Here is a 15,826-nt window from a genome sequence, read left to right on the forward strand (position 1 = left end):
GTACAATTTGATAAGGTTTGACATATGTATGGCCCTGTGAGATGTCACCACAATCAAGATAATGAATATACCCATTGCTCCCCAAAGTAGTCCTCCCTCTTACCTCTCCCCCACACCCCCAGGCAACCACTGATCTGCTTTATGTCACTATAGATTATTTTGTATTTTCTGGAACTTTGTATAAATGGAATCATGCAGTATATTATCTTTGTTTTTTTGGTCTGGTTTCTTGGAGATTCTTCCATGTTGTTGTATTCCTTTTTTTGTTGAGTTGTATTCCATTGTATAGATATTCCAGTTTGTGGAATGTGGAATGAATGTGGAATGTGGAATGGATTCTGCATTCACCTTTGTGTGGCCTTTTGTGTTTTTTCCAGTTTTTAGTTATTACAAATAAAGTTGCTGTGAACATTTGCGGATACATCCATTTATGGAAAGATACTTTCACTCCTCTTGGATAAATAGGAGTAGAATGGATGGATTATATGAAAGGTTTATTTTCAACTTTTAAGAAACTGCCGAACTGTTTCCAAAGTGATTGTACCAGTTAACATTCCCATCAGCAGTGCATGAGAGTTCTAGTTTCTCCATATCCTTGCCAACAGTTGGTATAGTCAGTATTTTTCAGTTTTAACTGTTGTAATAAATGTGTAGCAATTTGAATTCTCATTTCCCTAATAACAACTGATGTCAAACATCTTTTTATGTACTTATTTGTCCTCCATATATCATCTTCGGTGAAGTTTCTGTTCAAATTGTTTTGTTTTTTTATTGGTTTGTTTTATTTTTATTGAACTTTGAGAGTTTTAAAAATATGTATTTAGAACATAAGTCTTTAATCACATGTATAATATGGGAACATTTCTAGTCTGTAACTTTTCTTGTCATTTGCTTAACAATGTCTTTTGAAGAGAAGTCTTAATTTTGATGAAGTTCAACATACTAATTTTTTCTTCTATGAATCATGCTTATCTTATGGTATCAAAGAAACTTTTACTTAACCCAGAATGAGTCACTGATTTGTAACCAAGATTGATCACGGTGAATTTAAATGAAATAAAAACTGATATTAGAACACTGGGACATCTAGTCCTCCCAACGTACATAATGTATGTTATTTTATTTTTGTATCAATTCTGGAGGAGTTCGGAAGTTAGTAACACAGTTGTTTCTATTTTTAATATGTAACATGATTTATTCTCACTTATTTAAAACACAGGCTGATCAAAGCTCCTTAATTAAAGTTATGACCATGAATGGATAGCCAGATTTTGAAGGCAAAACAAGTCAGTCACATCTTCATGACAGCGCTCTCTCTCTGGCCCAGTTAGCAACTTCTGTAGCTCTCAGGTAAACCCCAAGTAGCCTCTGTGACTCCCTGAAATTCATCCATGACTCTCCATTTTTTAAGGCACTTTTCTAGTTTAACCATCATCTTTCATGGAACTATGGAACTGTTGTCAACTGTACTTCCCATATGGCACCTTCAACCTACCCAGACGCCACGATCATCTTTCTAAAATATAAATGTGATCCTGCCATGTTCTTGTTTGTAATTCTCCCAATGATCTCCTGTATCTTTTGAATAAAGTCCAAGCTCCTTAATATGCACCATCATTAGAGTGATCATACATCTCAATTTAAATCATTGTTATTCTGTGTTTATTAATAGCAACTCCATTCCATTTCCAAAGTGTCCTGGTTTCATTGGTAATGTATATGGTTGCTCTGCTTATGACACCTCCATTGTTTTGCATTCTGATTATACTAAATTCCTTTCAGTTCATGTATATCACTCACTGCTGGCTTTGGGCACTCTCTTCTTTCTGACTTTCCCTTTTGGCTGATTAGTTCCTATTTCTCCAATCCATCCTTCAGGTGTTAGCCTGCATTAAACTTCTTCTATAAAGCCTTACCTGATAGTCCATGTGTTTACTTTTTAGCCCTCCTGTCATTCTTTCATCGTAGCATTTAATAAACCATTGTAGCAATTTGTTCACTTGCTTATGCATCCCAGTAGACTATAAGCTCTTTGAAGGATGGGGAATTCTATGCCCCTACTCTAATATATCTAGCACATAGAACAATTAGCTATAAAACAAATATTTACTGACCACATTCTCTAGGTTTTGAGGCAATGATATGTACCCTTCGCTTCTGGAAACACCTGATCTGGAGCAAGCAAACCTAGAGAACTCATTATGGTCTAAATAAATGAGTTACTTATATAAAACTAAAAAAATCCTCTAAGGAAACCCTCTGGTGGGAAATGTCCAAGTGTGAGATTTAAGTGTTCTATAACATTCCTCTGGAGTTCTTGCTTTTCTTTGTGGCATCTATCACTTTTATTATGACAGCTCTTGACCCTCATAATTCAGTTTTTTTCTTTGTCCTAAATATGAAAAAATATTGCTTTTTTTATACTTAGCTAAAAGAGAATAAATTATTTTCTAATGGGTGATACAAAGAACCACAATTTAAAGAAATGAAAAGCCAGGAGGGATTGGCAATAACCACAAAAATTACAAACATTATAAAAATAAGCAAGTCCTTAGAATACAGTTTTTAACATTGTGACCCAATAAAAGCATCAGTAAATTGGACTGTACTTCACACTCCGTTATGCCTTTATCCTAAGATGAGGACTTATTCTAGCCCCAAATAAGGTGCCATACATTTGCCAATGCCTGAATTCCTTTCTTCCAAGTCTCTTATCTGTTCATGGTGAAGCCCTTGAGTTTATCTTGTTTCCTTAGCATCTGGAAAATATTCAATTTGGACACCTGACTGAATTTAAGAGCAAATACCAACTTCTTTAAGCTGAGTCTTTTTCCTTATTCACCTTTCCTTGCTGAGGATCTCCCTTTTGGACTTGGTTCCTGGTACATGAGATGAATCCTCAATACCTTTAGGCACCATTGGGTGATCCTAATCTTCCTAGTTCAAGGTTTTAGTTCTGTACTCCTCTGAAATGTGGAGTACCAGATCATCAAGTGAGTCCTTTAGCATACATACTTAGGTGCATGCATATATACATACATACAATATGCAGGAGAGAAACCCTGCCCAAACTCACACTTTACATTGAAAAAATATAATAGTCCTTATTATGCCATAATCACAATTTGCACAAAGCAAGGTTGAAACTAATCATCACTATGATTCAATATCTACACTTAAACATTGGATTTGTTTGTATGACCTGCAGAATCAGGTAGGATATTCTAGAACAGTAGATCTCCCAGTGTGGTCCCTGGACAAGCAGTGTTGCCATCACCTGAGAACTTGTTAGGAAGGCAGATACTTGAACTCCATCCCAGACCTCTTGAATCAGAACTCTGGAGATAGGACCCAGAAATCTATGTTTTGTCCTTGAGGGGAGTCTGAAACACTTTAAAGTTTGAGAATTGCTGTTTTGGGAGATCATCTCCATTTTAGAATAATTATAGAGAGTTGATTGTATTGAACTATCACGTGCTTTGGTACTAGGTACAACATTGAATACAATAGCAACTGGTGAAACTTCATCTCTTCCAGCAAGTTTCTGTGTGCCCACTAAACAATTTTCCATTGCCAATAGATTTGGCAGGAATGGAGTAAAGTTGAAGGAGATAGATCACAATCTCTGAACCAGTAAATAAATTAAAGTTCCCCTATAATTGTTGAGTTGCAGCCAGGAAAAAAGAAAAAGGAAAAACTAAAAACAAAACAAAATACAACTCCCCCAAATCTGATCAAAAATACAAGTGGACAGGAGCTGGGCACTCCTTAGAATAGAATGTTTGCAGGCTCTGGGCACAGAGAAAGCCCTTACTCAACATATGTTGCAAGTTGTGAGTACTAATTCTATCCATATTTGCTGGTCATTTATGTGGCTTTCATTTGTGGCTGGGTCTGTGTTACAGGTGCCCTGTGTTCCAGAGAATGAAGATCAAAGGAATTTACAGGAATCCACTTCTCAGGATTTCATAAGTGTATAGCCAAGAGATGAAATGTTTCTTTGGTGTCACCACTTTTTTTTCTATGAACAAGCCACCTAGGTTTCTCAGGGAAGACATTCCCTTAAAACAACAACAACAACGACGACGACGACGACGACAACATTCCTGTGTAAGTTACCTAACAATTACCTTGAAGTTGTCAATATTCTTAACATGTTGTTTTTCCATAATCATCGTAGATCACATGGGTTTTTATCCAGGGGGCAAATTCAGCATTGCTTTACTTTGCCAAGGATTTTCAGTTGGTGATTGCTGATGTATATTTCACATTGCAATTAACTTAAGTTTGCCCTGATCAAGCAGTTGATGCATGCCACAAACTTGTCAGAGGCAGAAGGAGATTGGGAATGTTCAGTGGGTATCCTGACATGGCCAAAGTGACCTGGCAGAAGGAAACACATTTTTTTCCATTGGTTGCCTATAGTATTCCACTATATCCCATCTGGGATATAGAATCATTTTGGCTTTTAAAACTGGTGTTTCATCTGGAAACCAAGTTTTCCTTCATCCAACCACTTATGTTAGGATTCGTGTGAGGAGTCATCTGGGATCCTACTTTATTGACCTGAGTATACGAGGTCCATTCCAACATATGTTGCCGACATCTTTTTTTTTTTTTTTTTTTTTTTTTACCCTCAAGTCTTGGCATTACATTTGGGAATTAGAAAAATGTTAGCTTATTGTAGGAACACATCTTCATTAGTGCTATATATGAAAAATGCATTTGGATGACCGTTTTTCAAGTGGTGCCCTTCAAGCTCCAGACATGTTCTAAGGGTATGCTTGGCAACATGGTGTGTCTGACACATAAATCTGGGTTTCCAGGGACTTCTTAGGCTGACTGCACACCATTTAATTCTAGGATTCTGTCATTTTCCTCCTGGAGTGTTCTCTAGGTATCAGATCCAAATCCATCCTTTGTTTTTGTTTGTTTCTAGATTTCATGAAATGCAGTGTCAGGACTGATATGTTTTTAAAACCCATAAGTTATCCTGGCACAGCAGTAATTAGAAAAGAATACAGTCAGATCCACATAACTTAGTTGTCAAGTAGGACAAATAGCCATGAATCCCTGGGATGTTTACCTTCCCCAGAACTTTATTTTGGTACCATGTGCTTTGATGACAATGTCTTGTGGTGAGGTGTATATTAGATTAAGAGGCAGCAGACCTGGTTTCTAGTTTTGGTTCTGTGACCCACAGGCTGGGTGAATTTGAGTGAGACACTTCCCTCTTTATGAGCCAGTTTCTTCATTTAGAAACTAATGGTTGGGACTCAATTTTTAAAACCTTTCAACTTAAGTAGTATAGGAATCTTACTAGTGCTATTGAATGGTTATTAATAATAAGTTCCATTTTCACTTTGCTCCACTTGAACTTCTGCCCTTACCTCATCAGAAGAACTCAATGGAAGGAAAAGGCAGATTGCAGGTCAGAAGGAAAAGAAGAGATTGTTGATGGAGTATTCACAAGCTGTGTCAGTTTCTGCCTGCCCTGGCACATCTTGGAGCTTAGTGTCAAGAGATTTATCTTCTAGTATCAGTGGAGTTCCTGAGACAGTGGGAATTAAGCCAGAAGGCCATCCAGAGCTCCATCCTCATCATCCTTGTGGGGAGAGTGGGTGGGTAGGTAGGTGAGAGGTATGTGAATTACTCTTCCTAATTTTGGAATCTGCTGATCTTATGGAAGCTCTGGGTGTACTGGTACAATTTTCAACTCCTATTCTTCTTTGTTTCTTGAGAATGACCCAGTTTTCCACCCTGAGACTAGAAGACCTTGACCTTCTACCAGGCTATTGTAAGCTTCCTAATTCTGTCTATAACAGATATTGGATTCTGATCCCCACACCCCCAACCACTCACTGTCTGACATCTGACTTCATGGGGAATGGACCTCAACTCATCATGATGCTTTCACCAACCAGACTAAAAGTATAGATGCAAAGTGCAGACTTCTGATATTATTGGATTTGGACATCAGTCTTGATTGCACCCAAGACTTCTATATCCTCTTTCTTTGCAATTTGGACTTCAGATCACCATTGACTCATAACTCAGTTAGGCCCTAGCTCCGTCCTTCAGCTCAGTTTTTCCTATGGACTACCATTGAAATCTTAGAATTTCTGCCAGGTGAACCATAAGGTACTGTTGTTTGACAAACAGGAAAATGAGCTATCATGTTACTGACAGTTTTGGGATTGTGCAGTAGAGTTTTTAAAGGGTGTTAGTTGTTTGGCATATATTTCTCCTGGAAATCTGAGACTGTAAGTGTTCCAGAACTAAAATATTTTAGAACTGGAGTTGACCACATCAATAGAAATGCTTACACATATTTCTTGTCTTTAATAGGTAATAAGTGCATAGCAAATTGCTCTGCCAGAACTAGTGGGGAAGTTAATTAATTGCCTGTTTGTAACACATGGAGTCATTTCTGAGTGGCTTCAATTTTTTTGTTCAAAAATAACCCCAAAGATGAGTTAATTGCATATTAGATTTACTACGTACAATTTTGTAGCTTGTAGGTTACTTTGGTAGGAATCAGTCACTAATTTAATAATTTAGAAATGATTTTGGAATAGTTGAGTGAAAATAAAGTTGACTCTGCTTTATGAACTTGGATTTTGGGGGAGTATTTATGAGTTTGACCAGCAGGAGCTTTTGATTCCCATTAGCGGTCACAGCTGCTCACTGTGAACGTGGCAAGCTGGCTGCAATGAAATGTTGCTGCCTAACAGCTTATTTGTCAGGTCAAAAGGTATGAGACGAGCACAAGATGTTTTTGAATATTTGGAAATTCCTGGGGAAGCTATTTTTATTCCAAAGGGTATAAATTTTTAAAAAGGAAAAAAATTGGGGTGCTTGGGTGGCTCAGTGGGTTAAACTTCCGACTTCGGCTCAGGTCATGATCTCACACTCCGTGAGTTCGAGCCCCACGTCAGGCTCTGTGCTGGCAGCTCAGAGCCTGAAGCCTGCTTCAGATTCTGTGTCTCCCTCTCTCTCTGCCCCTTCCCTGCTAGTGCGCTCTCTCTCTCAAAAATAAAATAAAAATATTTAAAAAATTTAAAAAAAGAAATGATTTTGCTATTTGAAATAATTATTTGGGCATCATTGTTTTGATTGTGCTGGCTCTTTGGGTCATTGCCAAGCAAACCCATTTATAATATAGGCCCTTATATGGTGTGTAGGTAGGAATGTTTCAGACCATAGAGGTTTGCTAGACTAGCAGAACTGATTTCAGGGAATTATAGAGGGTTAAAGCTGCAGATGTTCTGGAAATCATTTAAACCAGCTCTTTGTTTTAAAGTTGAAGGAATTAGAACTCAGGAGATTAAAGGAGTTAATCAAGGCCACACATCTTTCAACAGAAGAAACGGTTGTAGAATCTATGACTCCTGACTCCCAGTTTAATTATCTTTCTACCATATGCCGAAAAGGATTAGAACCACACAGAAAAATGAAACAAAACAAGAGGTAAACATTGCTCTCATAGGTGCTTTTTAATGGATTTCCGGGGATGAAGCTGAGAAGCATAACATTTCAAAGGGGTTTTGCTCAGCTACTTTTCAGTTTATTGACCTTTTCTGAGATGCATCTAAGCAACCTGTTTTTGGTGTTTCCAGTTTAATAATTTGGCCTCCTTTTAATTTTGTGCATAATTAAAATAGATGTTTCCTTTGGAGTTAGGGGTTGGCTTTTTTTTTTTTTTTTTCTGTCAGTTTGTGGAACTGAGGCCGGGTAAATGAACTCAAATGAATTATGCAAAGTTTCTGTGAAGTGAGGGGTAGCTATCCCACATGCTGAGAAAACATGCTTTTGCCTTCTTGTCTGGTGGCTGTGTGTATTTAATTATATGCAGAATGCTCTGCTGGGAGAAACTTGGACTGGATGCATTCCCCTTAGGAAAGGACTGCTGGTGACAGTGCTACCCTTGAGCCCAGGCAAAGCTAGGAACCTGGGCATGGCAGACACACGCGAATGAGCCACTGGCACCAGGCCTCTAGAGGGCAGTGCTACCTTATGAGTCAGTCACTGCGCTCCATGTCTAAGACTACATGGGATAAACAGTACTGAAGATCTTGGACATCCACTTTTCCTGGAGTTCTAGACGTAGAAGGATAAATAATTATGTTGTGGGTTAGTACTTTATTTGAGCCTGGATGTCCTGGCCTCACTTTGCCGTTCTAATCTTTATAGTGTAGAGAAAAGGGCATGACAATATCAGCACATCTGGTATCTAGTCTTAGTTCTGTTACTGATTAATTGTGTGCCTTTAGGTCTCTGGCTTCAGTTTCTTCATCTGAAAAATTAAGTGGTTCTAATATTTCCTAAAATCTATGAGTCAGCTCGTTCTTCTTTTCTGCCCCATTTCCCTGTGCCCTACTCAATGCTCAGTTTCATCCTAGGGCTTACCTCTGACTTTTAAAGAGGTATTAGGATAGCCTCTCCAAAAATAAATCTCCCCCTTCTGTCTTGGCTACCAGGTCCGGTTTCTCTTCCAGGAATGTTTCTTGCAACATCACCTTTCTAAAGTAGCCACTGTGGTCTATCAAGGCTTGCCAAAATAACTTATTAGCAAAAATGCTCAGTGACCTTTGTTATGGTTTGAATTGTATCCCTCTCTTCCAATTCATATATTGAAGTCCTAACCCCTAGTATGTGATCTTATTTGGAAATTGGGTGGTTGCGGAAGTAACTAGTTAAGATGGGGTCATACTAGAGTAGAGTGGATTGCTATTCCAATATGGCAGGTGTCCTTAAAAAGGGGAGGAAATTTGGAAACAGGCAGGCACACAGGCAGTTATGCTGCCACAAGACAAGAAACTACCAGAAACTAGGAGAGAGTCTTGGGACAAATCTTTCTCTAGTGCCTTCAGAAGAATCACAGTCTTGCTAATACCTTGACCTTGTACTTCTAGTCTCAGAATCATGAGACAATAAATTTATGTCATCTAACCTGCTCAGTTTGTGGTACTTTGTTATGGCAGTTCTAGCAAATGCATACAACTCCAGTGGGAATTCAATGGAGTCATTGAACTGTGTGTTGAATGTAGGTTTTCCTAGGTGGCTGGGAAATCACTAAGACTTGGTCCTGCCTCCTGCACTGTACTCCACCAAAGTCAACATTACTGTGTTATTCAAAATAACAGCAAGTTTTATATAATTTGGGACATGTGGTAAATTTAGTAGGAAGAATGCTCCCATCCAGAGGTAATATAATTTATTCTTCTTTAATATTTGATAATATTTTTGCTACTCCAACTTAAATTGGACTCAGAAGAAAATAAAATGTGCGGGTGGTTCAGTGATTCAAAAGTGTCTTCAACTTTAAGTAGTACTTGAAATGCAGGAATTCTCATTTACTAAATAAATACGGGCAAAGTTTTATTTTAAACTGTTCCTAAGAGCTGGTTCCGGAAGATGGCGGCGTAGGAGGACGCGGGGCTCACAGCGCGTCCTGCCGATCACTTAGATTCCACCTACACCTGCCTAAAGAACCCAGAAAACCGCCAGAGGATTGGCAGAAGGGAGTCTCCGGAGTCAAGCGCAGACTAGAGGCCCACGGAAGAGGGTAGGAAGGGCGGCGAGGCGGTGCGCGCTCCACGGACTGGCGGGAGGGAGCCGGGGCGGAGGGGCGGCTCGCCGGCCAAGCAGAGCCCCCGAGTCTGGCTGGCAAAAGCGGAGGGGCCGGACAGACCGTGTTCCGACAGCAAGCGCGACTTAGCGTCTGGGAGGTCATAAGTTAACAGCTCTGCTCGGAAAGCGGGAAGGCTGGAGGACAAAGGGAGGGAGAGCTGCTGAGCCCCCGGACAGCAGAGCTCAGCTTGGCGGGGAACAAAGGAGCCAGCGCCATCTCCCCCGCCCATCCCCCAGCCAAAATCCCAAAGGGAACCAGTTCCTGCCAGGGAACTTGCTTGCTCCGCGCAAACACCCAACTCTGTGCTTCTGCGGAGCCAAACCTCCGGCAGAGGATCTGACTCCCTCCCGCTGCCACAGGGCCCCTCCTGAAGTGGATCACCTAAGGAGAAGCGAGCTAAGCCTGCCCCTCCAGCCACCGTGCACCTTGCCTACCCACCCCAGCTAATACGCCAGATCCCCAGCAACACAAGCCTGGCAGTGTGCAAGTAGCCCAGACGGGCCACGCCACCCCACAGTGAATCCCGCCCCTAGGAGAGGGGAAGAGAAGGCACACACCAGTCTGACTGTGGCCCCAGCAGTGGGCTGGGGGCAGACATCGGGTCGGACTGCGGCCCCGCCCACTAACTCCAGTTATACACCACAGCACAGGGGAAGTGCCCTGCAGGTCCTCACCACGCCAGGGACTCTCCAAAATGACCAAACGGAAGAATTCCCCTCAGAAGAATCTCCAGGAAATAACAACAGCTAATGAACTGATCAAAAAGGATTTAAATAATATAACAGAAAGTGAATTTAGAATAATAGTCATAAAATTAATCGCTGGGCTTGAAAACAGTATACAGGACAGCAGAGAATCTCTTGCCACAAAGATCGAGGGACTAAGGAACAGTCACGAGGAGCTGAAAAACGCTTTAAACGAATTGCAAAACAAAATGGAATCCACGATGGCTCGGCTTGAAGAGGCAGAGGAGAGAATAGGTGAACTAGAAGATAAAGTTATGGAGAAAGAGGAAGCTGAAAGAAAGAGGGATAAAAAAATCCAGGAGTATGAGGGGAAAATTAGAGAACTAAGTGATACACTAAAAAGAAATAATATACGCATAATTGGTATCCCAGAGGAGGAAGAGAGAGGGAAGGGTGCTGAAGGGGTACTTGAACAAATTATAGCTGAGAACTTCCCTGAACTGGGGAAGGAAAAAGGCATTGAAATCCAAGAGGCACAGAGAACTCCCTTCAGACGTAACTTGAATCGATCTTCTGCACGACATATCATAGTGAAACTGGCAAAATACAAGGATAAAGAGAAAATTCTGAAAGCAGCAAGGGATAAACGTGCCCTCACATATAAAGGGAGACCTATAAGACTCGTGACTGATCTCTCCTTTGAAACTTGGCAGGCCAGAAAGGCTTGGCACGATATCTACAGTGTGCTAAACAGAAAAAATATGCAGCCGAGAATCCTTTATCCAGCAAGTCTGTCATTTAGAATAGAAGGAGAGATAAAGGTCTTCCCAAACAAACAAAAACTGAAGGAATTTGTCACCACGAAACCAGCCCTACAAGAGATCCTAAGGGGGATCCTGTGAGACAAAGTACCAGAGACATCACTACAAGCATAAAACATACAGACATCACAATGACTCTAAACCCATATCTTTCTATAATAACACTGAATGTAAATGGATTAAATGCGCCAACTAAAAGACATAGGGTATCAGAATGGATAAAAAAACAAGACCCATCTATTTGCTGTCTACAAGAGACTCATTTTAGACCTGAGGACACCTTTAGATTGAGAGTGAGGGGATGGAGAACTATTTATCATGCTCCTGGAAGCCAAAAGAAAGCTGGAGTAGCCATACTTATATCAGACAAACTAGACTTTAAATTAAAGGCTGTAACAAGAGATGAAGAAGGGCATTATATAATAATCACAGGGTCTATCCACCAGGAAGAGCTAACTATTATAAATGTCTATGCGCCAAATACCCGAGCCCCCAGATATATAAAACAATTACTCATAAACATAAGCAACCTCATTGATAAGAATGTGGTCATTGCAGGGGACTTTAACACCCCACTTACAGAAATGGAGAGATCATCTAGACACACAGTCAATAAAGAAACAAGGGCCCTGAATGATACATTGGATCAGATGGACTTGACAGATATATTTAGAACTCTGCATCCCAAAGCAACAGAATATACTTTCTTCTCGAGTGCACATGGAACATTCTCCAAGATAGATCATATACTGGGTCACAAAACAGCCCTTCATAAGTTTACAAGAATTGAAATTATACCATGCATACTTTCAGACCACAATGCTATGAAGCTTGAAATCAACCACAGGAAAAAGTCTGGAAAACCTCCAAAAGCATGGAGGTTAAAGAACACCCTACTAACGAATGAGTGGGTCAACCAGGCAATTAGAGAAGAAATTAAAACATATATGGAAACAAACGAAAATGAAAATACAACAATCCAAACGCTCTGGGATGCAGCGAAGGCAGTCCTGAGAGGAAAATACATTGCAATCCAGGCCTATCTCAAGAAACAAGAAAAATCCCAAATACAAAATCTAACAGCACACCTAAAGGAAATCGAAGCAGAACAGCAAAGGCAGCCTAAACCCAGCAGAAGAAGAGAAATCATAAAGATCAGAGCAGAAATAAACAATATAGAATCTAAAAAAACTGTAGAGCAGATCAACGAAACCAAGAGTTGGTTTTTTGAAAAAATAAACAAAATTGACAAACCTCTAGCCAGGCTTCTCAAAAAGAAAAGGGAGATGACCCAAATAGATAAAATCATGAATGAAAATGGGATGATTACAACCAATCCCTCAGAGATACAAACAATTATCAGGGAATACTATGAAAAATTATATGCCAGCAAAGTGGACAACCTGGAAGAAATGGACAAATTTCTAAACACCCACACTCTTCCAAAACTCAATCAGGAGGAAATAGAAAGCTTGAACAGACCCATAACCAGCGAAGAAATTGAATCGGTTATCAAAAATCTCCCAACAAATAAGAGTCCAGGACCAGATGGCTTCCCAGGGGAGTTCTACCAGACATTTAAAGCAGAGATAATACCTATCCTTCTCAAGCTATTCCAAGAAATAGAAAGGGAAGGAAAACTTCCAGACTCATTCTATGAAGCCAGTATTACTTTGATTCCTAAACCAGACAGAGACCCAGTAAAAAAAGAGAACTACAGGCCAATATCCCTGATGAATATGGATGCAAAAATTCTCAATAAGATACTAGCAAATCAAATTCAACGGCATATAAAAAGAATTATTCACCATGATCAAGTGGGATTCATTCCTGGGATGCAGGGCTGGTTCAACATTCGCAAATCGATCAACGTGATACATCACATTAACAAAAAAAAAGAGAAGAACCATATGATCCTGTCAATCGATGCAGAAAAGGCCTTTGACAAAATCCAGCACCCTTTCTTAATAAAAACCCTTGAGAAAGTCGGGATAGAAGGAACATACTTAAAGATCATAAAGGCCATTTATGAAAAGCCCACAGCTAACATCATCCTCAACGGGGAAAAACTGAGAGCTTTTTCCCTGAGATCAGGAACACGACAGGGATGCCCACTGTCACCGCTGTTGTTTAATATAGTGCTGGAAGTTCTAGCATCAGCAATCAGACAACAAAAGGAAATCAAAGGCATCAAAATTGGCAAAGATGAAGTCAAGCTTTCGCTTTTTGCAGATGACATGATATTATACATGGAAAATCCGATAGACTCCACCAAAAGTCTGCTAGAACTGATACATGAATTCAGCAAAGTTGCAGGATACAAAATCAATGTGCAGAAATCAGTTGCATTCTTATACACTAACAATGAAGCAACAGAAAGACAAATGACGAAACTGATCCCATTCACAATTGCACCAAGAAGCATAAAATACCTAGGAATAAATCTAACCAAAGATGTAAAAGATCTGTATGCTGAAAACTATAGAAAGCTTATGCAGGTAGTTGAAGAAGATATAAAGAAATGGAAAGACATTCCCTGCTCATGGATTGGAAGAATAAATATTGTCAAAATGTCAATACTACCCAAAGCTATCTACACATTCAATGCAATCCCAATCAAAATTGCACCAGCATTCTTCTCGAAACTAGAACAAGCAATCCTAAAATTCATATGGAACCACAAAAGGCCCCGAATAGCCAAAGTAATTTTGAAGAAGAAGACCAAAGCAGGAGGCATCACAATCCCAGACTTTAGCCTCTACTACAAAGCTGTCATCATCAAGACAGCATGGTATTGGCACAAAAACAGACACATAGACCAATGGAATAGAATAGAAACCCCAGAACTAGACCCACAAATGTATGGCCAACTCATCTTTGACAAAGCAGGAAAGAACATCCAATGGAAAAAAGACAGTCTCTTTAACAAATGGTGCTGGGAGAACTGGACAGCAACATGCAGAAGGTTGAAACTAGACCACTTTCTCACACCATTCACAAAAATAAACTCAAAATGGATAAAGGACCTGAATGTGAGACAGGAAACCATCAAAACCTTAGAGGAGAAAGCAGGAAAAGACCTCTCTGACCTCAGCCGTAGCAATCTCTTACTCGGCACATCCCCAAAGGCAAGGGAATTAAAAGCAAAAGTGAATTACTGGGACCTTATGAAGATAAAAAGCTTCTGCACAGCAAAGGAAACAACCAACAAAACTAAAAGGCAACCAACGGAATGGGAAAAGATATTTGCAAATGACACATCGGACAAAGGGCTAGTATCCAAAATCTATAAAGAGCTCATCAAACTCCACACCCGAAAAACAAATAACCCAGTGAAGAAATGGGCAGAAAACATGAATAGACACTTCTCTAAAGAAGACATCCGGATGGCCAACAGGCACATGAAAAGATGTTCAACGTCGCTCCTTATCAGGGAAATACAAATCAAAACCACACTCAGATACCACCTCACGCCAGTCAGAGTGGCCAAAATGAAGAAATCAGGAGACTATAGATGCTGGAGAGGATGTGGAGAAACAGGAACCCTCTTGCACTGTTGGTGGGAATGCAAATTGGTGCAGCCGCTCTGGAAAGCAGTGTGGAGGTTCCTCAGAAAATTAAAAATAGACCTACCCTATGACCCAGCAATAGCACTGCTAGGAATTTATCCAAGGGATACAGGAGTACTGATGCATAGGGGCACCTGTACCCCAATGTTTATAGCGGCACTCTCAACAATAGCCAAATTATGGAAAGAGCCTAAATGTCCATCAACTGATGAATGGATAAAGAAATTGTGGTTTATATACACAATGGAATACTACGTGGCAATGAGAAAAAATGAAATATGGCCTTTTGTAGCAACATGGATGGAACTGGAGAGTGTGATGCTAAGTGAAATAAGCCATACAGAGAAAGACAGATACCATATGGTTTCACTCTTATGTGGATCCTGAGAAACATAACAGAAACCCATGGGGGAGGGGAAGGAAAAAAAAAAAAAAAAAAAGAGGTTAGAGTGGGAGAGAGCCAAAGCATTAGAGACTGTTAAAAACTGAGAACAAACTGAGGGTTGATGGGGGGTGGGAGGGAGGGCAGGGTGGGTGATGGGTATTGAGGAGGGCACCTTTTGGGATGAGCACTGGGTGTTGTATGGAAACCAATTTGACAGTAAATTTCATATATTAAAAAATAAAAAGTAAAAAAAAAAAAAAAAAAAAATAAACTGTTCCTAAGAAAATAGTCAATTCACAACTCTAGCTTGTGATCATAACAATGAAGAGAGGAATTAACTGTGGTCACATCTGTTACTAAGACTTGTCATCTAAGTCTGTCTCCAAGGATATCCCAGAGCCAAAGTATACTGAAAAAACTGGGACAGAAATTGTTGTCAGGGAGTGGTGGGGGGCGGGAGGTGTGTTTAGAAAAGGCTAGATGAAAGGCCCCTTTCTGTCACATCCACGTCTCAGCTGGAACCTAATTAACACGTATGAAAAAGAGTCATATGTAGATATTCCTTAGTCATTAAATGATGGAATATTTCCTTTAAATAGATATACAGTATACTGCCCAGAAAAATAAAAAAATTTAGATATTTTGGCAATTATTTGGAAATTGTACAGCTTTGATTTATATTGTTTAGTGTTGTGTGATACTCCCTGAAGCAGAGATTCACTATTTCTTCA

Source organism: Panthera onca, chromosome B2, assembly GCF_046562875.1.
Source record: "Panthera onca isolate mPanOnc1 chromosome B2, mPanOnc1 haplotype 2, whole genome shotgun sequence".
NCBI lineage: Eukaryota > Metazoa > Chordata > Mammalia > Carnivora > Felidae > Panthera > Panthera onca.